Source organism: Sturnus vulgaris, chromosome 1 (genome assembly GCF_052056855.1).
Source record: "Sturnus vulgaris isolate bStuVul1 chromosome 1, bStuVul1.hap1, whole genome shotgun sequence".
Classification (NCBI taxonomy): domain Eukaryota; kingdom Metazoa; phylum Chordata; class Aves; order Passeriformes; family Sturnidae; genus Sturnus; species Sturnus vulgaris.
In genome coordinates this window covers 139,676,868-139,704,172 of record NC_142243.1, presented here as the reverse complement: position 1 = coordinate 139,704,172, position 27,305 = coordinate 139,676,868, and positions in this window count along the sequence as shown.

Below are 27,305 nucleotides of genomic sequence, written 5' to 3'. Positions count from 1 at the left end.
TTCAAAAATCAGAATATTATCTGAAAATCTATTTTCTTTCAATAGCACAGAAAAGACACTGGAGCAGATATATGCTACATTAACTAATATACACAAATTGAAAGAATAACAGTAACTTTAAAACACCTAAAACTTTAGATTCACAGTAGAAAGCAGAATCCTGGGAAAATTCCATAGAAGTTCACTTCTGTAAATTAAAACAGAAAATCACATTTTCATCTGAAGATCTTTATTTTACATATTGAAGAAAATTCCCATAATTCGTAGAGCTCAGGCAGCTATCAACCAACCCAAACCTAGGTCAGGTAAAATTTATGATTGGAAGCCTGATCGCTAAATCATAGCTAAGCTATTGGCAAAGTGTAGGCAATAACTGATTAATTTTCACAAAAAGATTAATATATATTGTGATATATATTGTGGAGGGAGCAGAGACCCTTGCTGTGGAAGATGCAGACACCTGAGAGAGGCCTCCCAGGAGAATGATCCCTTAGATAAGAAGTTGCTTACTTAGGATGACTAATACTAGAAATATTTCCCTGCTTGTAGACCCCTGCCTCACCTCCCTGTAAAACCATTGGATAAGCTTCCCAAACTTTGTACTTATTGGTCCCCATTCCAATCTACCACAAACCTATAAAACCCTGTTTCTACCCTGCCCCAATGGATTTGCTGCTCAGGATCCCTTCATAGAAGAAATAAAGATTCTGTGGAAATTCCTTTGTGGCTTTTCCAGGCCTCTTCTCTCCCTGCTGGCTAAGGCTGAAACCTGTCCTGAGACACCAGGAAAGGCTGTCCCTAACGGGAATCCCTATATCTGGGCTCATTGTGGCAGATCGGGGAAAAAAATCCCCAAACCCCAACAGCGACAATATATGACAATAAATTAAGAAATACACATCAACTTATAGGACTGTCAACTAACTATTAACTATGAAAGGAGATGAAAAAGCCAGGATTTTAAGAATTTTTTTTAAAGTCTGTTTTGCTTGCAAATTCTACTTGCTTCTTTTTTTTTTTTTTTTTTTTTTTTTTTTGAGAATTAGAAAAACTAAGTCTGAATTAAGCTAGAAACAGGAGAAGTATTCTTCTATATAGTAGTAAAAAGTGCATTATTATTATTTTTATCTACTTTCTGTGCTATTCAGTGAACCACAAGGGAAATGGAAATTTAGACAATTATTTTAAAACCTGGGAATAAAGAATCTTTTGTTTCATGTAGTTCTGTTTCTTTGTTCCATGTCCTTCCAAATCAGTAATATTGAAAGATTAAGCATTTTGTACTACACAAATTCTTTCTTAGCTCAGTAAGATTTATTTCAGACAGGAACAATGTTGATGCAAATGAAACATATTCACCCCAATCACCATTCAGAAAAAAAACAAAAAAACACCCAAGAAAAAACAAGTTCATTTGGAAGCACCTTGCAAATCCAATCCAAATGTTTTGGGGTTTTTTTATATTTAAGAATATAAATTGCATTTTTTCCTAAATGAAGAAAGTAATCTTTTAAATGTTGGAGTGAGACTGTCAAAAATCTCATTTCATATATAAGGCCTGAACTCCAGCCTTGTTCTTCAAGGCATTATTTTCTCACACATTGCTCAGCTTACAAATAAAATAATCCTTTTCAATGCAGGCCAGTGATGAGGGAACACCATTGAAGACAATGGAAAAAAGAAAATAATGTCTTTAAATAATGAAATTATTTATTGTTTTGTGTAGTTTTATGTATTATGTTTTAGTATTTTATGCTTTCATTGTATATGAAGACTGACAGCTTTCAAGATTTCACTTCTAAACTACATGTATGACTTTCTGTATTTCTTTTGTTGTATTCAGGCAAAGAAACCCTTTAAACTTAGGTTTTCTTCTCATCGAGACTGTGCTTGAATTATTTTCTTATAGTTATTTCATTATATGTTTTTTAAGATGTTCCAACACATTTCAATAGCTAACTGTCATTAGATGGGTGATAGGAAACTTCAATTGACTATTTAATACATCACATTATGTAGAAAATTATTATCAGCATTAAAATTATCTGCCCACCCCGAAAACAGGATCATTTGTTTAGGTCCCTGTTTTCTCAGTTAACAGGGTTACCTCTCCATCCCACTGGCTAATGCTGCACTGTAACTCTCCATCTCTCTTTCTTGAATCTATATATTGTTGACAAGAAAAATTACCTTCTCTGCATGCTTGATTGATTTTTTTGTTGTTTTATTTTAAAACTTTGCAAACTATGCTGATGTTGTATTAAACAGAAAGCATAGATAGTTTTTGTCAACGGCTCACTGGTCTGTGGTGATATTAGCCTCCCACAGTAAGTAAACACAAAAAGTTTACCTAGAACTCCTTAATTATGCCTCTTTCAGAAACTGGTGGAAGATATTTTTGTTGAATAAGGAGAGGATATGCCATACCAAATGCAACCTCACTTCTTACCTTCCTCTTATCTTCCAGGTCTACGTCCAAAAAGATAAAAAACCAGTTTGCTTTAAAATCAGGAATCAGTCTTGGTTTAAAATTGGGAATCAATCAAAGTATTGGTGAATCAAAAAATTGCTTCTAATCTCCATGCTTTTCTCATGCACTAATAGCTTGGTCTTTACCTGTTAGTTTTCTAATGTGTGCTTCTATATAAAGTGGCCTTTTAACATAAAACATATTTATGACTAAGGAAGGGTCCTTCACTGCTTTTCTTCGCAAAGACCTGGATTGATTTTATTTGTGCATCTATATTTTTGTTATCTTAAGGTTCTCATCTGGAAAAATCTTTGAGGCATGCCTTGATTTTCATGACATATTTCTTCATTGTCGGATGCTGGTCCAAAGCTCTCAATTGTATAAATAAAAACTAATGAAAAAAACCTACTCTTAGAAAAAGTGGCACACTCTCAGAGAAATTAAGATTAAAAGCCAAACACAGTGCATCCCTAGTGATCCCAGCTCCATCCAAAGTCCTAATTTAACATGGAATTATTCTAAATCTGCATACCCCTGTCTCAGAGTTTGAGAAAATAAAGGAAGGAAAATGCATGTAAAACAGCTCCTGGGTCAATTTAAAAATATTCTGTCACACAGGTTTCCAGCTGCTTTCTTGCTTCAAACTGTCTGGTCCTGGTCTCTACTAGGAAAAATTAAGACACCTCTCTAGGGTTCAGCTAATCTACACATAATCAGACCTGTGATGCATAAACAAAAGCTGTGCTTTGCATAGATATAAATTGTCATTTGACAGGAAATTTATTCTGGGTGAAATGCTTTGCATTTTGCAACTGCAGATATGCCAAATCTTTTAAGTGTAAAGCTCTAAGGCAGAAAATGACCTTATGAGCCTTTCTATTCAGAGCTGTATGACATCCTGAATGAGTTCAGGAACATGCAGATGGCAGCTGCAAAAAGACAGCTGATTGTAAAGTTCTTCAAGATTACCATAAAGAACAAATATACAGTTCATTTATTTCAAAAAGTTTAAGAGTGTTTTCAATTTATTGGAATGCCGTTTTTATTGTGCCTCAAATAGCAGTGCTATTCCAAGTAAAATATCCTGTCAGGATGCAGAGTAAAATGCTGAAGCAATATGTACTGATATTCTAACTTCAATGTGTAAAGAAAATATGTGAGAATCATAGTAGTGAACATCATTATTTTACAGCTACCATTGCTTTGCTGTGATGAAAGTAATGGCTTTCCCTAGAAATTGCTGACTGTGATTTGCTGCTGTCCCCTTGCACAAGCAAGTGAGAAAAGGTTGAAGTCATCCAGGAGAAGAGAGGAATATGTACTTTGTAAAACCAAACTACTAGTGTAAGACTCATGAGGCATTTTTTTAATATTAATTTTTAATATTAATTTCTTCTTAGATTACAATTCAAACTACTTTTTCAATTCAATTTAGGATTTTGCATAAAAATTTCATGCATTTTCCAGCATGTATTTGAAGTGGAAGGAGTGTTCATCTTTGGCTATTTTAAAGTGAATATGAAGAATTTTCATAGAAAACGGATTTTTAAAATGTTATAATGACTATTCTGGAAACTTCATGTTAAAGGTACTTTACAGCATGAATGAGCTGATCAACCTCAGGATCAAATCCTGAATGAAAACAACTTTTCTTATTAGAAAATTTTAAAATTAATGAATTGAAGAATGGGGGGGGCTACAAGAATATTTTTATTTTTCATAATGGAACCTACTAACAATGATTTTATTCTCAGACACTTTTTCTTAATGAGGTTTTGTTTTCTTTAGTTTTCTTTTGTTTTGACAGTGCAATGCTGTAAGGCTCCACTAGAAGATAATAGTTCATAAAAGAAACATGTCTTGAAATTTTTTTGAAAAAACACTATCAACATGGCTTAAACCAAAGGATACAAAAGGAAATTACCCTCTTCCTCTACACACCTATACAGAGATTACATAAGTGAAAAAGGTATAAATATCTGTGAGGTGAGGAGTAAAAAAGAAACTTCAGGGAAGTCAACAATTTACTGCCGTTTTGTAAAAATGCAAAAGTGAAGCAGAAATTAGAAATTAAGACAATTTATTTAGAAGATTTTGCATCGCAAAATCATTACTTTTCATTAAACTTACTCAAATTGTTAGAACAACTGTTTTTTGAAGAGACAATCTCAGGAAACAGAAAAATATAAAGACTGTGTTTTAGGTGAAATAAATATGTTACCAATTTCCCATTTCTAACATGCTAACAGTTGCTGATAGAAAAGTTTTAAGTAATATATATATTGTGTGTGGACATTTTAATGTCTATGTGTACTCATCAAATTCTCAAACAAAAAAAATTATGATTTTTTTAATAAATTGGTTATGTTCTTTAGAAAGTATGTGTGTGTTGATAATTCTGATAAAAATTATAATGCCTTTACATATAGAAAAAATACTAAACAGAACAACAAGAAATTCAGAAAAACAGGTCAAGGGTCCATATTAGTCTGAGCAAAAATGGATATGTCATTATATCATATAATCATATAACAATTTCTGGATACAAATAGTTTTGAAAAAGTTCTGAGTTCTTGTATTCCTACTGTACTAGTGTTTAGTTTGACTTGTGAATTGGTGAATCCAAAACACATAACAGGTTCTGTTCATATAATAACTCAGTTAGAAAGGGAAAAATATTGATGGGGTTTTTAGGTTTCTTTTTGTATTATGAAACCCCTCATTGTAGGTTTGATCTAGAAATTTTTAACTGGACATTTTTGCTTACCAGACCAATTAATGAGATAACATTGCATGGTTTCATAATGATAAGGTACTTTCAGATTGTTCATCACATTTGAGGCTTTAAGAATAACTTTTATTTAATTTGTTATTTCTTATGGTGTTCAGCATAAGTAATGAATGTCTCTGAAGGAGACTCTGAAGTGTTTCCTTTTTTAAAATTATTTTTTTCCCATTGCTGTTTGCTGTATTTTCTCAAATTATTTGGCATTGATTCATGAATGAGCTTTTAAAAATCTTAGAACCATGGATTTAGATGCTTTTCAAACTGCAGTTTTAGCAGAGGAGGCAATGGGCCCTATCTAAATAAAACACTCAGGGCCTTTTCCCTGAAATCAATCATCTAGGATCTATTTCAGTTCATGCAGAGTCAGACCTGCCAGAAGGATATTGAAATCTAACAGCTCACTGATCAGCAAGAGAAAAACAAGGAAAACAGATCTAGTTTTTCAGTCCCACTCCCAGAGGGATATCCAAGCCTACAAAGATTACAACACTTTGACACAGGTGGGGAATTTTCCTTGGAGTAGAAAGGTTTTTTTGGAAAACACAGAAATACAGGAACAGGAAGAGGACAGGCTTTTGATATTACCTTGTGAAGATCCTGGAGATGGACAGAGCTGTGCATCTAACCAGCCATGCTGCAGTATCATCTTTCTTGCTCTTCATTCCCTCTCCTGAGTTAATTCTGTCCTGAATGTTGGATAGTCATCTCTAAAAGAGACTACAGTGGCATAGCAATGCTTAAGTTGTAATAAGGATGGTAAGATGTGATTTATACAGCTAAGATGAAAGCTAGTTAGACTGAGCCTGATTTGGACTTCACCTATATTAGAAAAAACATTTGATAAGAGTAATGTGCAAAGATAAAAAGTTGGCACTGGAGGCACTACACTTACAATATGTTTGTTTTAAGATGATTACATTAGATCAGCTCTGGTTTGAGCCTATAGATTGGATGTTCACCAGTATTTCTTAGTGGAAGACTTTATTAAGAGGCAATGTCATATTGTTATTGCCCCTCTCTTTATCTTCTACCACTATCAAAAAAGAAAAACATGCCTCTTTAAGTGCCATTCAAGCCCTTAAAGTATGCTGCTCTTAGACCACCACTTAGCATATCTTATTACAAAGAAATAAGCCCTATGCTCAAGGCCCCTTCTCAGCACAGTACCAATCCATTGGATTCACTCCAGTTTCTTAACACTCCTCCAGAAATGGACACAAGTATCCCAAATGTAAAACTTTGCTGAGTTTGTCCTAAAGGATGTCCAATGTGTGGTTTGAAATGTGGACACCAGTACAACATCCAGTTTTGTTCTTGAAAGGCTTCATAACTTTTATACTTGCTTAATCAAGTTTTTTAAGGTACCTCAGAATTTCTGATCATTCTTTCATCTCATCAGTTATTCTGCTTCATTGTTTCTGCAAATTTCCTATGAGTGCTCTCTTTCATTGTCCACATCACTGATACTATTGCAGTCACCAACAGGACACCAGCTCATTGATTCACACCCTCTGAGTTTAGCAATCCACCCAATTTTTATCACCCAAACCAGGACTCTGTTCAAAACCTCCACTCCCAGCTAAGAATGCACAGTGAGTGATGGTGTCCCAGGACCTACCAGCATCCAAGAGTGTCACAGTCACCACTCTCCTCTCATCCATAAAGACAGCAATTCCTTTGCAGAAGGCAAGAAGACAGACTAAGCCTCATCCTTGAAAAATTCATATTGACCGCTCCTGATTTCTGTCCTGGCTTTTTACATCTGAAGAAACAGATTGATTCCATTACTCCAAGATGTGTCTAGGGACAGAGGTGAGGCTTACTAGCCACAATTTCCCTTCTTCCTCTTTTGAAAAAAATATGCATTACATTAACTTTGTTCTGGTAGTCATGGACCCCTCCCAGAAATTCAAGGTTTTCCACTAAGAGAATGTTTTGCTGCAGTTCTCTCTGTTTTCATTAAAACTCAAACAGCTTTTTCTCTCCATAGCAACTTCCCAGGTATTCTGATTAGCTGAAATTAGCCAATGTCTGCTTTTCTAAAATCTTTTCTAGCATTTCAGAACTCATATATAAAAATCTACAGAGTCCTCTTTTTTACTAGCTGTAGACTAGAAGTTGGGAGGTTGCCAAGTAGAAGGGAAGTGGAAACTGTACTTTTTGTAATGTAGTCAACAGTCCTTAATCAGGCCCAGAACCCTGAGGGCTCTAAGGTAATTCATTCCACTCAGCTAAATGGAAAATTATTAAAATAACATCACATACTTTTATAATGTCTTCTCTCCAGGGTTCTCAAAGTGCTTTGTAATAATTAATTAATTAACTAAGCCTTGTAACATGACTTTGGCATAAAATACTACTGTACTCCAATCTACAAATGGATCTACTCATGATGAATATGCATGTCAGCTGAAGAAAGGTGGTGTGCCTGTAAGCTTGCCTATTCTTTCAGTTAAAGTAAATGTCTAAGAAAAACTAGATTAATTGTTTTTTGTGAGGACAGCATTTCTTCATCACCCAGAGATTAGAGGCAAACCATAAGCAACTCCCTTATATCCAAAAGGAAATATTGTGCCAAATATCCATTAATTCAAAATGTAACCACATATTGTAGCAGGACACTTCAATAAACTCAATGGTAAAGGATAGAAAACAAAGGGGAGTGAGGTTGTGTTGGGGTTTTTTTTCAAGTATTATCTATAATTATGATGTAAACTGCCAATGGGAAATAAATTTCAAATTCTTTTTAAAAATTTGAAAGCAGCAAGAAGAATAAGCAGATGACTCTGGCACTCAAATAGGAATTGGAATATACAGATTCCAGGAACTATTCTTCCAGGCTGGAGCAAAATCCTGAGACACAGTCATCCATATTGTACATAAGAAATTATGTTGGCTTTTTTAAATAACTATTTCAGTTCTGATTGCTGTAATAAAAATAGTATTTGATGTAAAATTTCCCGTGATATATCTACAAAATTCATAGATATGAAAAATCAGGAAAACCAAATGTTGGCTATGAAACTAGGCCCTTCTCCTAGATACAAATCAAGAGTTTATCTATAAAATACAAAATTTGCCTTTTAAGAAAATTATTATATATATCTATAAAATCCACATTTAGCATTAGGTTCTGAGATTTCATAAATTGGTTTCTCCAGGACATATCTGCTCTAGTGACAGTCTAGACCTACAGAAGAATCAGATAGAGGAAAAATATAAATTAAGATTTTTAATGCAAAAAAAATTAATTGCATAATACTTGGTTCTATTGAATGAATGTCAAACACATGAACAAAATCAGAGAAGACACCTTATTATCGAATTAATGTAACATTAAGTCTAGTATTACCATATAGATCAATTTCATTTCCATTTGTTTGGTTTCATCATGTCAGCCATGACCTTGAGATAAACATACTCAGATGTTGACTTTTTTCTCTGTTTCAAATTTTATGTTGCAAAGAAGAACCTTAGCTAGTTTAATACTAATTTACCAATGTTTTTTTTAAGCATAGAGATCATGATTATTACAGTTGTTAATATTTTTGTTATATACAGTCTGTCACCTGGGCATTAAACTCATTCTACTTAACTTGCATGAAAATATTTTTAAAAATATAGTGCAGAACTCTTTATAAAACTATACTGTTTTAAATGTTTTAATGAACAATATCTATACAGAGTATTGTATTGATTCCAAAGTAACAGGAATTATCTATAGAATAATACTTAATCTGGCAATTAACTAGCTAACCGTTATGCAATACAGCTATATTAAAAGACTAATAAAATAAATTTGAAAATACTGAAAGGCAAATGAAAGCAAAAGGGTGTTTCTATTGAAGTGAAAGAAAGTAAAAGCAGCTGCAAAATGCAAAAATCAGTGAATCAGTTTCCTTGTTTAAAAATCTAGCATGAGTTTTAATATTTTATTTTGAATTCTGCTTTCTAGCCTTTAATGCTATTTCTTACTCATTTTGTTGCTGTTAAATCTTAGAGTGCTTTTTTTGCAGAAGGACTACGTTGCCAAACTATTTTTCTGTATTGCCCAGTATACATTGGATTTTAATCTCCTATTTGCAGACTTTTTACATTTCAGATTTGTGAACTATTCCAGGTTGTTTTTCAAGGACTGCTGGTTTTAGCAAGCAGAGTTTTTCACGTGGCCCTTATCTGAATTATTGCTGACAACATAATATCTGTATTTTTCTAGCCTGAATGAGCTCTCATTATTGGTATTTTTCTACAGAGTTGTACATTCTTTTTCCTACTTAAGAGAGTTGCAATGTCATATATTAAGTGTGTGGCTAGTGTTACTGTTGTCTACAAACAAATGTCAGAAATGCATCATTTTATGGACAAGATTAAAATAAAAATTACTTTTAAAAAGTCATAATAATTTTTATATATGTTGTTTAAGTATAAATTTTAAAGCAAATATAGCTAAAAAAAAATAATTTATTATCATACCATAAGGAAGAATTAAATTTTTATAGTTGCTTTTGAAAGAAAATATGTGCCAAAGGACTATCAATTATTTGAACAGCTTTCTCTTGTGAGAAAAATTGTGGTTTGTGTTATTTTTTTTTTCCTAGTGGAAAGAATTTGCAAATAGAATCAAAGGTGTGGAGAACATAGGAATTAAATTAGTGAAAAATTATAGTGTATGAAGTATAAAATACATTCTCTGGTGACAATTCTACCACCTTGAAAACCACTAAAAACCAGCTCCAACCCTCAGTTAGGAGCAATGATGGGAGGTAGTAGAGAATACATGAATAAATGTAGTTCTTAATACAAAAAAAGAAGCAATTAAAATGCAGCAGTTTTAAGTGACTAGCAGGAGGTAAATAAGAGGAGAGCTGATCATCCAAGAGAGAGGACATAATTAAATAATAAGAAAATGCATTGTGGACTGACTTTCACATATCTGATTTTATCTCGAATAAATTGATTCATGCATCTCACCACCTGTCATAGGTGGGAACAATTCATATAATTCACCTCCATCGTGCCTGCAAAGGAATATGTGTGGGAGCCTGAGAAAGAGGAAAGCAACATGATATGGGAAAAGATCTTGAAAAAGGCTATCAAGATGTTACTAGAAAACTAGTACTAGATGACTGCATTCAAAGTTCAAAGTTTGTTATGTTCTCCAGCTCGTAGCAATAGGAGAAGTGAGACTTACTACAGTGAGACCAAAGATGTCTCTAGAACAGTATCATATCTACAAGAGTGGATGAAAACACATATCTGAAGAAAAACCTAAACACAAGGCAATTATGGAGTGATACTTTTCCAAATAACCTCACACCTTGGATTTGTGCTGCAGGGACTAAATGAATCACACATCATTTCTATAGCAAGCCATTTGAAATTTTTTCCTTTCCTGGAATCTTACTATGCTGCCTTAAGTCTCTTAGTTTTTATCATACATCACAGCCAGAGTGGGGAACTTCCATGACGGGAGTAGCATGCTGTGTGCTCCACAGACATCAATGGCAGTAAAGTTCTTCATGTGCAGCTTGGCAAACATCATACACTGGGCATCAAGCTATGAAGGAAACCAAAGGAAACCAAACCTGTCAAAACATTTCTGAGGTCACAATTTACAGATGCATAAATATGTTTGGAGGAATTTCAGAGTTCAAAATAAGAGGATACACCAATAAAAGACATAGTATCTGACAAAGTGCAGTAGAATATACAACCTGCATCCTAGGATCATACAAACAAGACCATAAAACTGCATTTGTAGATGTGTTGCATATGGATAACCTCATGTCAAGGAACAAAAATCTGTTCCCATATTATTACATCACAGAAAAAAAACAAACAAAAAACCCCAAACAAACAAAAACCCACAAAAATAAACAAACAAACAAAAAATTTAAAAACAAAACAAAACAAAAAAAACCAAACAACAAAAAAAAACCAAAAAAACCCCAACAAGTCCATCTTCAGATCCACAAGAAAACTAAGATTCTAAATTAAGCTGAGTTCCTTATCCAAAACCCAATCCACTTTTAAAATGAACTCATATCCATTTTATTTTTAACAACGTGAATAAGTCATCAGTGGATTTTTGATTGACCTATCTTGTGCATGAATACTGACTTCTTCATCAAAAAAAATGGGGACAGGGATTAAAGGATATCCAAATATTTCGTGGGAAACTTCTAGCAAGGGTTAGAGCAGAAGCTGGAAGATATATGCATGATAAGTCAGGAGCACTTGGATATATAGGGGAACTTGACTATATTGCTGACTGTGACCATGAGGGTAGGATGGAACAGTTTTTATGAGAGTGATGAGTGCTTTATCAAAGCAGAATCATTCCACAAAAATATTGCAATTTCAACAATGTTTTCTCTGCAAAGTTTTATTTAGTCCAAGGTAGAGATTCCTGTAAAAAAAATTTCAGAAAGAAGTGAGAGGACAAGGAGGAAGAAGCCCCAAAATTTACTATCTTCAGTAAAAGCTTCTGACATAGTACATTGAAAATTCCTTGGGAAGATTTTATTTCATTTCAAGGTATTAAGGAAATATATTTTGAAACCTCACAAGATAGTATAACATTCAGTTGCTTTCTGCATAGGTCTAATGACAAAGACACTTCAAAAACTGAAGCATATATGAACTACAGATGAAAATAGAAAATGCATCCATAACTAATAATTCCATATGAACCAGACTAGTTTTCTGTCAGAGTGGTAAGACTGAATGCATGTGTTAACAGAAGCTAATCAAGTGAAAAGAAAATCTTGCAAAAGGCTGTTCGTACCTTTTCTCAATTAATGTGGTATTTTCTTAATGATAATATTAGAGAGTATGGACAGCATTAAATGTGTCTAATTAAAAAACAAACCAACAAAAAAAAACAAAAAAAAAAAACCCAACAACAAAAATCATACTATGCACAAAAGACAATCCCAGGAGACCAGCAGTCCCAGACTGATTGATTTACTACAGCCTGTGATCCATTTTACTACCTCTGACTAGTTTTGACCAGATTCTGATTTCAGAGATTAGAAGTTGTTTCGTTATGTGCTGTTTTTTTGATACATATTATTTTACTTTTTAATCTTGCCTGCTTCTGAAGCCTGTTTTTGAAAACCTGTCAGACTTTTCCTCTCTTGTTATCTTCTACTGTCTCTCCTCAGTCTTTGCTTCACCAACTTTTCTTTCTCTAGAAAGTGGAAGTTGTGAAATTGTATGTATTGTGTCACTACATATGTGACATTGGTGGGTTATTTTTTTCCCTGCACTCTATCTCCTGACAAAGGTCACTTTTTTCAGCAGGTCTCACCTGTCACAGTCAGAAAATAGTAAGTAAGTGGCATTTCATAGGCATAATATCCCAGCATGGATCTTTTAAAATGTAACCTTTGAAAAAGTTCCTTAAAGGGACAAGAGTCATAGAAAATATAATAACACTGAAGTGAGATACTTCTCCCATTTCACAGGTTTTTAAAAAGAATAGTTTAGTATGCTTGGAAGTTTAAAAATTGTATGATTTTCTTTTGACCTAGTATATGGCCAATAATTTTCTAAGTACAATTGTCCTGAATTTGTATATATATATACAGAACAGATCTCCCAAAAACTTCTAGCAATTAGCATATTTTTAATAGGAAATTATGATAGATTTCTTTTTTATTTTGATAAAAGAGCTTAAACCACAATATGAAATGTTTTTTCCTATCAAAGTTGAAAATGAAAGACACCAACAATGTGTTCAGATTTTCTCTTATGCTAATATTTTGTTTCAACTCCAGATAAACACAATTTCCATATAATGCAGCTGACATGTTTATTAGAGGCTTCTGCAAGAGCAATTTCCTTTCTGATATATTCTTTCACAGATTGCATTATTGGAGACAGAAGCGGAATAGAGAAGAGGGAATCAAGATCAGATCTTTAACTGATGGAAAAGGATAACGTATTAAAAAAATCAGGAATACAAGCAATATTTTCACAGCTATTCTAAGCAGTAATAACTATATTAAGATGCTATAAATTCTATTCACATTAATAGACTCTCAATGGCAGACTTGAAAACATAAAGCTCTAGACAACTCCATCTGGAAAAGATAAAGACAGAGAAATAGTATTTGGTCCAAATTAAGCCAGCACTTTATGTATGACACCAGATCCAAATCAGCAGTAGGATAAAGCTTCATCATTTAAACTTTTATGCCTGTTTTCACCAAACATAGATCCTTGTTCTGAGACAGACTCTTACAAAAAGGTCAAAACACGGATCTGGAGAAATGGCCTCCAATATAAGTTTTCAAAAGTCGTAAGACCAAGAATCAATCCCTCTAAATTAAAAAATAAACACAATAAAACTTAGTGTTTCATATAAAAATAATTATCAACAACACTTCCTAAGAGCATTTTTAACACATAATAAAATAAGTTACTTACATGCTCTCTGTACTACTCATATTTTAGTGCAAAAAACCACTTCAGATAAAATTATTGGAGTTCACAGAATATGTTTATTGTGTTTTATATCATTTTCAAGGACAGACAATTGATACAGGTATGGTATTTCATTTTTTCACCATTCGTGGTGAGCTAGCTAAGTGCCATGCAATCCAGTATCAAATAATCCACTTTGATTCTTGCATGTACAGGATACCCTAAATTACGTTTATATTTAACTACTTATATTAAGAATAGTAGAATTATCCAAATATCAAAACCCCTGAAGGAAAATATCTCTCTCTTTTACTCTCCCTCTCTCCTCCCAAGTAGGGTGCAACATTTCAGGGTGCATTTACAAAATGCAGAGTGCAAGCAAGTAGCATGTCATCTCACAGTATTCGTTGGTAAAATTAGTGCTCTATGTTACAACCCACTATTGAAAACAATGGACTCAAAGGAACTAAAGATTATATGACATGTGCCACAAAATATTTTCAGAGAAGTTGTTTCTTAATTAGGACTAACAAAGCTTACTTCCTACAGGTTTATTCTACATTACTGCTGTTATAAGTCCATTAAGACACTTCCATGCAATTCTCAATTTGGTTCCTTCTCTCAGTCTTTAATTGGCATCTCTTCTCTTTCTTACTCCTTGAGTAAAGCCAGTTTCTTCTACTGCTCCCTAATTACTGAGTGACAGTTTTATGCCTGTTTCCAAACTATGCATGTACTAACTGGACTGCTATGAGGTGGAAAGGGTAGGGGCAAGAAGCTTCAGTATTGCCTTGTAAAAACCAGTAATTTTCAAAAAAAACCTCACAAAACCTTCATATTTCAAGATGTGTTTGCTTCTGCTAATGATCACTCCACAAATAAATTAACAGAGATTCAGCAACTCCATGAGCTTGTTTCCTGAGGAACCAAGGCATAGACAGACTCCTTGGCACCAGCAAAAATTTTGTCTCATAACTCCAATTTTTCTTCTGGCTTCTAGCCTTAATTTATAGTCTAATCTTAATAGGGGTTGTACCCTTTTTTTAGCTCATAATTTTATTACACAGTTTAATCATGTCCAGGTCCACAATATTCCATAAAAATCCATAGATTCTGCAGTGTTTTACGCCGCCAGAGAAGTTAACCTTAAGGTAAACTTAAAAAAAAAAGAAATCTATTGTTTCTGTATTTTTTTTTCTACATTTTCTGTAGATATGTTACAGATTAACAGTCTTGATTCCTCCACAAAACAAGAAATTATGGCTTGATCTCTCCTATACACCTCGGTTTTCCCTGTTAGCAATAATTTCACTGTAATCAGTACTCAAACCTAATTCATCATAAGTTTGCAGAATTGGTTATCCAGACTGGACCATAGATATTAGTGATTACATACAGAAATATGACTGCTAGATTCTAGAGGTGCTTTTTCCTTTCTTTTGGATAAGCAATCAGTTCTGTCTTCCCTCTAATGGACACACAATGCTCAGCTGACCCTCTGCAGACAGCAGCATGGAATTGTGCTCTTCTGCTGCACAGCTCCAAGACAGCCAGGTGGCAAGTGATTAGCATGAGTGAGATAAGGCTGTGAGCATGAGATTGGCTCCTATGCTTGTGCACTCTGATTCCTGTCTCTGCATGATACTCGGTTTCATTTTTCTCCAACCCTAGTTCTAACAGAAAACATCTTGATACTATGTCCTTAAGCCCTCTTGCCTCAAGAAAAAAGTCTCATTTTTGCCAGAGGCTTATGGTACTGAAATCTGTTCTCTCATTTTCTCTTTGAATGCTTCCAAGATAAGAGGTCACATTACCAGAACACTCAGTCTCAGTCAGAGCAAGCAGCATATACTCTTAGCCTCTTATTATCTTAAGAGTAGCTTCCTAAGTTCCAAGCTATGATACAGTAAATTGATAGGAGAAAAGCTTGTAGCTCTAACATATTCCATAGAATTAGAAGGATTTCTGATTTGAAATTAGGGACTGGAAAATTATTAAAAGAGAGGCACTTTTTAAACAGGAAAAAAAAACCAAAAAAACAAAAAACCCAAAATTAGACTGTGAGTGAACTACACTGCCCTGGATGACTGGGAACTCAAAAGGAGTATTTTTTTCCCTGTAGTTTCGTTGATGTCTAGTATTTTTCTATCCTTCTTAAAAGTTTTCCTGTTTTTTACCTTTTGATCAACAACTGAGAGTTTTTTTATGTTTGGTTTGGATTTGTTGGGTTTTGGGGGGATTTTTAGTTGGTTGATTGGTTGTTTGATGATTTTCTTGGGGTTTTGTTTTCTGTTTTTTTGCCAAAGAAAATTTAACTTTTTCATTTCTAAGCAGGGAGTTTCGGATTCCTTTAAGAGAGATACCTTCCAAACAGAAAATGCATGAAATAATGGCTTACAGGTGAAAGTGGTATTATTTGCAACAAAACTACACTAAAGCTAATATTTAATAACTTCTGCATTTAAAAATCAGTGAGCTAAGGAATTACAAAAAAAAAAAAAAAAGCCATTCTAAATATCAGTGGGCATCTAGAAGGAAATAAAAAGGTTTTCATTGATCTAACATTCAGAAATGTTTATAGGTTCAACTCATGGCTTAGAAAAACTGAAATCTGATTTTGAGAAACAGTGAGCAAACAAAAGGACAGATAAAAGAACAAAGGTTTCATAAGGTCAATTTTCAAATAAGATAAAGTTATCCATTGTTTTATTCTAAATAAATCCATGTATTCCTTTAGACAAAAATTTAAAATGTTCCTTTAAAAAATACAAAAATCATAGTAGATTAAATCAAGAAATGTAATGCTATAAAAGACAAGTGCTCATGCATTGGGGGGTAGTATTATTATTTGTCATCAGGCTATTAAGTGATTTTCATTTAATTAATTATGTCCAACAGAATCAGATTTTAGCAGTTATGTTACTTTGCATACAAAGAGAATAGCAGTGTGTTCTTTTTTTCCTTTCAAGTTTTCGTTTGTAGATAATGATTTCTTTTAGATTAGTTTAGATGTAGTATATTTGTTTTTTTATTGCTTATATAGATAATTTTTATAGTGGAAAATCTTTGTAAGAATGCATATATGAATATGACTTAAAGCAGAAGTATTTTTACACTTGTTATATTTTGCAAATAAATTCAGTTTAGCAAAAGCCTGGATTAACAGCGATACCTTTCTCAAGATTTCCTTAAAAGCAAGACCAATGCAGCTAATACAGTTAATTGCATCTCCCTTTCAAACAAAGAATTTCCTCAAATCTATTCCAATTTTCTCTTTCTTTCTGTTGTTTATATATATTAACTAGAGAACGCAGTGCCATACCTGTCAAGACAAAGTTTTCAAACTGCAGACTATTAATCTGCTCTGAGACAAAATCCATGAAGGAGAATCTGAATTTTATATTGTCATAAGGTTTCTTTCCCCTTTTCTACAACAAGTATTTGCAGAAAGGAATTAAGTTCCTCAAAGTGAAAGGTTTAATAAAATCCATTTGAGAGAATAAATGCTGTGTGTGAGTTTTCCTACTTGCCTAAATAGGAAAGCTTGTGTTTTAAGTAGGCAGCTTAACATTTTTTTCTTTTTTTCTGGGAGGAAGGTGATGAGAAGAAAGGAAACCATTTCTAAAGAGATTGCATCCCACAACTAAAATTTATCATGATCAATTTATTATATTAAAATTACCTGCTATATTATACTCTAGGGACTGAATGAAAATTATTTACTGGTAGCACTAAGAAAAGATTGTTTTTTTTTCTTCTTTGATGGGTTAAAAGGTTGATATCCTGTGCAGAACATGAAAAATCAAAGTGTAAAATACAAGCCCTGTGTACTTTCTTTGGAAGTTCTCTGGACATTGCAGGAAATAGTGTTTTGTAACATATAACAGAATTGTAACAGCATTCAAGTTCCTTCGTTTCCATAAACCTACTTGATACTGCCAATATGGTTAAAATTGCCCAGCTCTTTAACCCATAATGACCAACTGCTTTAAGAAGTGCAGATCACGGCCAACCATCTACTCAGGAATGAACACGTTTATGTGTCACAGGCTGACACCTGCTCAGATGCACCACTGAGAGAAAATGAATCTTTAGCTGCGTCCACCCAAAAGACCAGTAATCGCCTTTAGATACAGACAAAATAAAAGAGGTCGATCTGGGACTACATGACCAAAGAAGCCATTGGCCACTGGTGCCACCCATGAGAGTTAGAAAGTGACAAATAATGAAAATACTCACACCTTAGTGGGAGCACATGCATATATCCACCATGAGGAAGGCTGAGTCCCAGGAGGCACTGCTAGGCCACTAGCCAGGGCTGGGAGACACACACTGGATCAAAGGGAGCATTCTGGACCCCAGTGCTGGTCACAGCCAGAGCAGGGCAGCAGGGCCCTGAGTTGGTGGTCAAGTGCATTTTTAGGGAAAATTCTGTTTAACATCATTCCGGTTTAATATTTAAAATATCCTCAATATTAAAGTGTTTGCTACTATAAACCTTGGAGTGAACTGCAATATTTGTGAGAAGAGACTGCTCCTAAATGCATAATAGGAATGAGTGAAAGAGAGTCTAGCCCAACTGCTTTCAGAATTACTTCTTGGTACATCAGGGACCTATGTTTTTGAGCTTAGTAAAATGTTAAGACTACTGGATGGGAGTCATTAAAATAACTCTGATGCACCTATGAGGAATCTGCTAGTAATGGAAATTCCTTGAATTTTATGTCCGATATTTTCAGGACAACTAGGGGATCAGACCCAGCCAGTATGGGTTTAGGAAAAGCAGGTCCTGCTTAACCAATGTGATTTTTTTCTAAAACCAACCTGATTTCCTTTTATGACCAGGTGATTCTTTTAGTGGATGAGGGAAAGGTCATGGATTTAGTCCACCTGGATTTCAGAAAAGCCTTTGATGCTGTCTCCCACAGCATCCTCCTGGAACAACCAGCAGCCCATTGCTTGAACAGGGGCACTCCTTGCTGGGAGGGCTGGGGCCAGACAGTGGTGGTAAGTGGTGACACATCCAGCTGGTAGCCAGACACTACACAGTGGGGTCCCCAAGGCTCAGTACTGGGGCCAGTGCTGTTAATAACTTTATCAATGATTTGGATGAGGGGATGGAGCACATCCTCACTAAGTTTGCAGAAGACACTAAGTTGCACAGGAGCATTGATCTGCTGGAGGGTATGTAGGCTCTGCAGAGGGATCTGGACAGGCTGGATCTATGGGCTGAAGACAACAATATGAGATTCAATAAAGCCAAGTGCCAGACCCTGCACTTGCATCAAAACAAGCCCCTGAAGTGCTACGGGCTGGGGACAAAGTGTCTGGAAAGCTGCCCAGTGGGAAAGGACCAGGAGTGCTGGTCGACAGCAGATGAACTTGAGCCAGTGTGTGCCCAGGTGGCCAAGGAAGCCAATGGCATCCTGGCTTCTATCAGAAATAGCGTGGATGTAACATGATTAGAGAAGTGATTGTCCCCCTGTACTCAGCACTGGTGAGACTGCACTTTATGTCTTGGGCTCAGGACAGGAGGACATGGTCTCAAGTTATGCTAAGGGAGATTCAGGTTGGACACCAGGAAGAATTTCTTCATGGTAAGGGCTGTTAAGCATTGAAAGAGGCTTCCCTGTGGGGTGGTAGAGTCACCATCTCTGGAAGCATTCAAGAAATGACAGGACATCCTTCACACTTAGTACTGTGGTCTAACTGTCATGCTGGTGTTTGGTCAAACTGGACTCTACTCTCACAGGTCTTTTCAATCTCAGTGATTTAACAATTCTATGTTTTTGTGTTCTTGTAAGTACTTTCCTGTGCTTAATAAACAGAATGGTAGCAGGGTGCAGTACCTTTCCAATGTAATTTTTCAATTAATCTTATATAAAAATAAATATATACCAGTATTTTAAATGTCATTAATAATTTGCAACATGTAATAATAAGGATTAACTTATGGGGTTTCTTGAATACATTTTTAATACATTATTTGTGAATAATTCAATAGTTTCTGGAAAGAAGGGAGAAAAAAATTGATCCTAAATAAAGGTAATAGTCCATACAGATCTAATTGTACTGTGTGAAATGAGGGCATATGCGTGAAAGCCTGTTTTGGGAATACTTAACTTTTTATCTATAAAATAGAATTTAAAATCAAAGTTATAGCTTAAATTCTCAGAAATTTGTCTTAGAAGGCTTCTTGTCTGCACAAATGCACATGGAGATGAACACACACACAATGATCACCTCAGCTGTGAATAAACATCCACATCTACAAAGTGCTTGTGGAGCTGAGCAGGTGTGGTCTAGGACAAAACTGCTCCTAGTGGAAACATTTCCTTGCCCTTACAGTGCAAGGTTGTTTGGAGATAACCTTGAACTGTCCACTAAACATCCCTTATAAATTAATTGAGGACACCTACATTCTCTGTTCTCTGCTGAGCAGGAGTTATTAAGTTTGAATAGCCTTTGAATGCATCCATGTGTGTTTTAATGATATATTCTTGATACCTCATTGCTCTGGGAATACAGCTATATTTTTGTGATAGTACTATTCTGCACAATCTTCAATACTTGTCTATGCTATTAAAATATTTTCCAAACACACCTTGCAATTAGAGAGTATCTAAGTACATTCTGTATCACATGGTTATCTATTACAGGCTATAAAAAATAAGGCAATAAAAATACCTTATCATCAAAATGGAAAATATTGCTTGGATATAAACTTGAGTAAATGTAATTCCTTCTTTTGGGAAAGGAAAAAAGAAGAGGATAGAAATTTTATTAAGGAACAATACTGCATTTTAAATACTAGAGCTAGTTTCTTCTAAGTAGATAAATATGTAGAATAGTCTTCTAAGCTACAGATCTAGACTAAATAAATTGCTTCTAAACAGGAATTCACAAGTAAATAATTTGCAGTTGAAAAACTTCTGTACTGGAAGTAAAAATTTTCCTTGTAATACTGGGACAATATTTTCTTTAAAAGAGAGATTGTGATGAACTTTGACAAAAGATTTTGAGGCAATTCCCCCACCTTCTTGTTAAGAAGCTCTTTTTAAAGGAACAATCATCTGTAGAAAATCTTTGATGGCACTTTCTCCTATAAAAAGTTACTAAGAACTTAATAAGTTACTTGGCTTTGTCTAGGTTTATCATTGTCTTCTTTGTATTTATCAGAGGTGAAGGTATTAAAGGAATTTTCTATTAAGTATTTGTCATGCGTTTGGTATTTAAAACACGTGTCTGGAACTTTATTCACATGCTTCTCTTTTGAGATTTCTTTTGTCACTTTGTAGAATGGCTTGTTAAGTGTCTATTTTTTGTAGGTGTGTCATAAGCTACCTAACATTTAGTTCCGTATCCTAAACCATTTTCTATGAAGCTTTTGTATTTATAGGGACTAGACTGTACCCTGATAAAGAAAGATGGCAATGAAGCCACCTGGAAATTTATCTTTCTTTGTTCACTGACCTTTTATTCAATGATTTAGAGCATCACAAAAGGAAAATGTCTACTTGATCACAACAGCACCAAATTGTTCTAAGTGCAAAAAAAACCCAACTTGTATCTCTGCAATAAATAAAATACATATATCAATTATCTATAACAGTTGAAAATGTTATAGACAATACTATTACATTGAAAGGGAAAAAATATAGCTTTGGAATAAGAATTCAAGAATTCTCATTCTCATATTGTAAATTATTAAATATATATTTAAAAAATTCTGACATATACATTTTTATTATCCAGGCTCCATAAAATCTACCCTAAAGACTTAAAGGCCAACATTTTGCCTGAAAGTACTCTTTAGGTATAAGAGAATTTTACATTATTTGATTGAAGCGGAAATGTTTTTTGAATCCAGAGCCAGCTTTGTAATAATGAACTGAAGAAGTTTGTCACAAAGAGAAGAGCATATTTTCATCTTCTTCAGCTCCATTTCCTAGATTCCAAGATGTCTAAAACACTTTATTTAAGATTCTATGCTAACTAAAAGTTCATCTGAATGTACATTTTAATTAAATTATATGTTTATTTATAGAAAAGCTTATTGATTGACATTTTTGAAAAAGACCTATAGTATCTATAAGGTGATGAAGAAGCTACTACTTTTTATTTGAATTATTTTGTCATTGATTGCAAGAGAGACCTAACATCAATCTTAATTTGCTTCAGGCTTCAGTGAAGAAGACTATGAAGGTCACTTGCAGATGACATTCCAGAAACTATTTCATCCCACTAAAAAAAAAAAAAAAAAAATTCTGGCACAGTACTGCACAATCTTCTGGCCTTTGACAAAATTTTAGCACCATGAAGTGCTGAATTTTTAAAATGTTGAGTCTTTTAGCCATGACAGGAATTTTTGTTTCTTTTGGCATTTTTTTTTTTTTTAAGGAAGAACATCCAAGGAGTATTAACTGCAAGATTTGGGGTGGATTGAAGGCATTTTGATCACAGCCTTGTTTTCTTTGTCACTTCTGCACAACACAATATTGCCTTGAGCAGATGATCCTGTGCAACTACAAGGAACTCTTTTATTCAACCACTACAAGGAGTGGACAGAGACTTCACACTTTCGTGAGTTAAGAACTAGATGAAAGACCTGGCAGCTTTTTCAAGCTCTGTTTTGATCATGCTGCACTTCTAAGAGTAGATGTATAACAGACTCTGATGTTGTATTGGATTCAAGTAGCTAGTACTGAGAAATTTGGGAAAATTGTAAAGATGTACTAGACAGTAGTTGAGGACAGGATAGCCTCCTATAAAGGACATCATGTTATAGTAGAACTGATGTTTTTCAGAGCTGATAAATGGGAAGAAATAAATCCACTAAAATCAACTAAGAGCTATGCTAGATATGTCTCAAATACAGACAGAAGTATAAAAAAGGAGGAAAGTCTGTGAGGACATAGTATCAAAAGAGAAGGTGTGATTAATCAAGTCATGAATCTGTGTGAATATGAAATTGAATTAAAAGACCTATTCAGGAAGGAATAATCATACCTACAGTCTACTAAGACACCTAAACATAATAAAGGAGACCAAAACTAGAAAAGCTCAAATAAATGCAAAAGTAAACAAATATATAATACTATTTTTTAGATTTCAAACACTGAGGGTTTTTTTACTTAATCAGTAATAAAACTAAAGATTTTATCTTTTAAACTGGAGGAATAGGCCGACTTCTACTTCCACCTCTTAGGATAAATTTGCCATCACCAAAAATCTGATTTGTATTGCATAAAATGGGCAAAGAGGAGAGACTAAACTGAATGTATTTTTTAAAGAAAGGTTTTCATTAAATATAATATTTTTCTTATAATAATACAGTAAAAATTTTAATGTAGCCTCTTTTCTACTTTATTTCGGAGCAGTTTTAATAAAAACAAATGAATATATTAATAATGTGAGTATATACTACAGCAAATTTTTAAAGAGAGAATAACTTTGCAGCTTAGTGACCTGAGCACTGAAATTATATCTGCTATAATACTGTTTTAAACCAAATGGAGAAAATTAAACAGCAGAAAAAGAATACTCCAGAGTCCAGTAGCTCAGAGGCTGCAGTTAAAATCTTGACTTTTACAATTGTTATGATGTCTTTGTTCATATGGAAAAATATATGCATGTGACTGTCCCATACACATGGGATATAATACCTCTGAGAGGCTATAGAACTAGTCAGGAAGGAGGTTCTCCCTCAATGACTTCACAAGAAGTTACAAAATCCTCTCGTGAAACCACAAAAAAAAAACAACAAACAAAACAAAACAAAAAAAATCTACAGGTTTACCTATTTATGATTTCTTCACCTGTTTCACAAGGTGTTGGCTAATAAGTACCATGCCTGAAAAGTTTCTAACAATGCACACAGCATGAGGAACAAAGGAGAGGAGCTTAAAATTTTGGCAAGTTCCACAGATTAGATGTCATTGGCAAAAGAGAAACCTGGTGGGATGAGTCCTGTATCTGGAATGCCCAAATGGGTGGTTACAATTAATCACTCTGTATCCCTTTTTCCCATCATCCTGAGGTTTTAGTTTATCTATTCCACCTAAAACTTCCACACTTATTTTTGAGGAGGCTTTCTTCACCAGTTTGGTCAGTCTGTTGGGAAAGATGCCTCACTTAACTGTGTCAGGATGGATCCAGTCTCTTGCAGGAAGGTTTTGATCCTTTAAGAGAGCCCCATGGTTGTGGAACCCGAAGCCCTACTCAAACCCCAGCCATGCAAACTATTGTTGAGCCATAATATCTGCTGAGTCCTCCTAATGCCCTTTCTCCTCACTGGCAGGAGTCAAACATTATGTGTATGCTGTTGAACACTGCCCACAGAGCCCTCTACACACATTTTGGCAATTCCCAGGTCACTCCTGTCCATATTCTTGGTGCCTATGTGGAATAACTGTAGAAGCACTAAGCTGGCTGAGGCATTGGTCACCTCTCAGGGAAGTCACGAATGCAAGCCCCAGCAAGAAGGAAACCTCTTCAGGGGACAAGACTGGTCAGCAAGTGAGGGCTCCTGCCCCCTGCATAGTGGCCCTGCTGCCACCACCACACATCACTTTCTTTTTGTGGTCCTGAGTGGCTCAGACTCAGCCGCAAGAGATGCTATTTGACATCATTCCCAATTCCTCATCAGCTACAAGGGTGATGAGCTGATTCTGCAGCTGCAAGTCATCAGAAAAAATGATGGAACAATCCTGCCAAGATTCAGCTGTTAATCAAACTCACATGCAATTGTTCTGCAGAGAATAATAGGGATCTTTTTATAAGTGGGAGGAGGGAAAAAGAGTGAGAGAGAACTGTTAGCAGCTGATCTAGCTTGGGCTTTGAGCATTTTTTCTAGGATAGATTGAAACTAAAGTATAAATCTGTCAGTGCCTCAAATGGAGGAAAAGGCTAAACATGACCTATAGACAATTAGATAAAGATACATAGAGATTTATTTCATGTTAATGATTCATTTGCAGATCATGCCACTGCTTAATACACAGTAAATTGAGAAAAAAAATTACTACAAGGCATGTTTCCTTGTTGGTTCCAGCCAGAACAAAGCAGGGATGCTTTGTTATCTGTGATACTGTACTCTGTGAGCTCTATGTACTGTATTGCCATAGTGTTTATACAAAACAATCACGTCTGTCTTATACCTCTTACAGGAAGAAGTCATTGAAAATTCTAAAATCCACGTGAAATAGGAGAAGCTTCAGCTATTTAAATACTTGATATAGACTTCAGAAAATGAAAAGGAGGCAAAAAGATCTGTGAAAAATAGGAGGATTGCATTGCCTTCATCACAGTAAAAAGAACCACTTGATTCATTATATTTCTTCAGGATTTTTTTATCTGTACTGGTGGCAACCTTAAAAGTAACTTTAAGGACTGCCAAACAAGGTGATAAAAGTCATACCAGTGTATTCTGGTTTGCCATGTGCTCAGATGATGGCAATCTGATGTTAGTAAATAAATAGAGGGGTATGGGGAATTTTATTAAGTAGGGTATTGCAATCTGTTTCTTTTGCCCTATACCTTTTCAATCTGGTGCCAAGAATAGAGTGTAAAGGATCTCATACTTCTTTCTGCAAGAGGGGTTAACTACTGAGTTTGGTGAGATGTTTGCAATTCTGAAAGGGGCAAGAAAGAGCAAAATCACGCACTGCTGTGTGTTTACCACTGCTCTTAGAAGGGATTGTTTTATATAAATATTGTAGCCTTTCATAAATAAAGGTTTCAAATTCACTACAGATGTGACCTCAACACTGAACGCTTGTGTGTCACTTCCCAGTAACTTAATACAGACCTGCAACTTAGAGGTACTATTGACTGAATTAAGCTGCATATTTGATATATGATTTCATGTTTCAATATGATGTTAATTTGCAATGGTTAGACATTTGGGGGGTTATTTTATATACTTGAGAGCTTTGCACATTTTTATCCAGAAGTAAAACATTTCTACTTCTCTATTTAACTTCTGTTTTCAGCTAAGCTCCTTATTTGATCTATTTCTGTATTTGTTTTTTGCTTGTAATTACACAGCCTCAAGTACATTGCTAATGTTATTGCATGCCATTGAAACATGATTTTTAGGAATATAATATGTTCATAACTATGTTATATATGTTCATATATATGTTCATATGTTTATCCTAGTGGTTAGGATCTCAATTTACCAGCAGGAAGAGGTCAGGATAAATTATAGTCTTTCCTGAATTTTGGACCTTAAAAAGTATATGAAAGATTTTATGTGACATTTTTCCTCATGGGGAGATAGAATTATCTGGTTAGAGCTGTGCATTCTGGTTTTCTGTATTTATTATATAGAACAAGATTTTCTTATTAACGAATGCTTTAAGACATATTTATTTGCTTATATTTCTAATTCTATATGGCTTAAATTTATATCTAGATATAAAAAGACAGAAAAAATTTCTAATTTTTCAAGATATTTTAAAAAATGTACATAAGGTTTCTAAATTTCCTATCAAGATTAATGCCAACTGCCTGCATATTTCCTGAGTAAAACTCTTGCCTTTCTAAGGGTTCTAACGTCACATTTGTTTACTTGGGAGATGCTGGCCAGCAGAACTTAACCATCTGAAGCACCAAAATCTCCATTAAAAATCCCTACTAATTATTTTAAAAAAATAAAATAAATAATTTATCCTCTTCCTCTGGAAAATAATCCTATTTTGCTACCAAGACTAACTCACTTGAACATTATTATGGTTCTTTGTATTGCATCTCCAACTGGACCTCTCAGTTGCTTAACTGTTGAAGCAGAAACTGGTAATGGTTCTGTATTTGACAAAACAGGCACTGAGCTGCAGAATTATTTGATTCATAAGGGGTCTCAGTTAGAGTGAAGAAAAAAAAGAAGAGAAGGCAGAATATCTGGGACATAGCCACGACTTGTATTGTGCAACTGAGCAGTTGTACGAGAGGTTGCAGCTGCAGTCTTTAGTACTATTTCTCTTTTCTCTCTGATATATCCTGCAATTCACAGGAGGTATGTGAAGCAATGCAGACACCTATGAAATCATATGGTTTACAGAATGAGCTTTTGTGAAATAACAAGGAGAATTATGTTTTTAAACTCCAAGGAACTACAAATCAATATAGAACGAACCAAAGTAAATTGAAGAAATTCTAACCAAATCAGACCAAACCATGTTTTATGACAATTAGTTCGTGCTCACTCCAAAACTGAATTCTGCAAGACACCAGAAGCCGGTAGGATACATTCATGTTATTTGCTTTGTTCTGAAGAAGTTTTGCCTGATCCAGTCCCCAGCGGCATCACAGAAAGAATAACAGCCACTTTCACTGCTGTCTTCTGTTCACTTCTGCATCTCTCATGAATGGTTTATTTCTGTGTCTCAGTCCTTTGTTGTCTACCTGCTCTGTCAGCTAACTTAGTGAAATCAGGAATATTTCTTCATTTCTTAAAACTATGTTGTTTTGAAGCCTCCATTATTTCTGCTTTGTTTTCTTTAACATGATCAAACAAAATTGGACTTTATCTTTCAATACAAAGGGGTTGGTTAGAACTGGTGTAGTACAATTAAGACAAATATTAATCTGTACCTGCTGAATATATATGTAGAG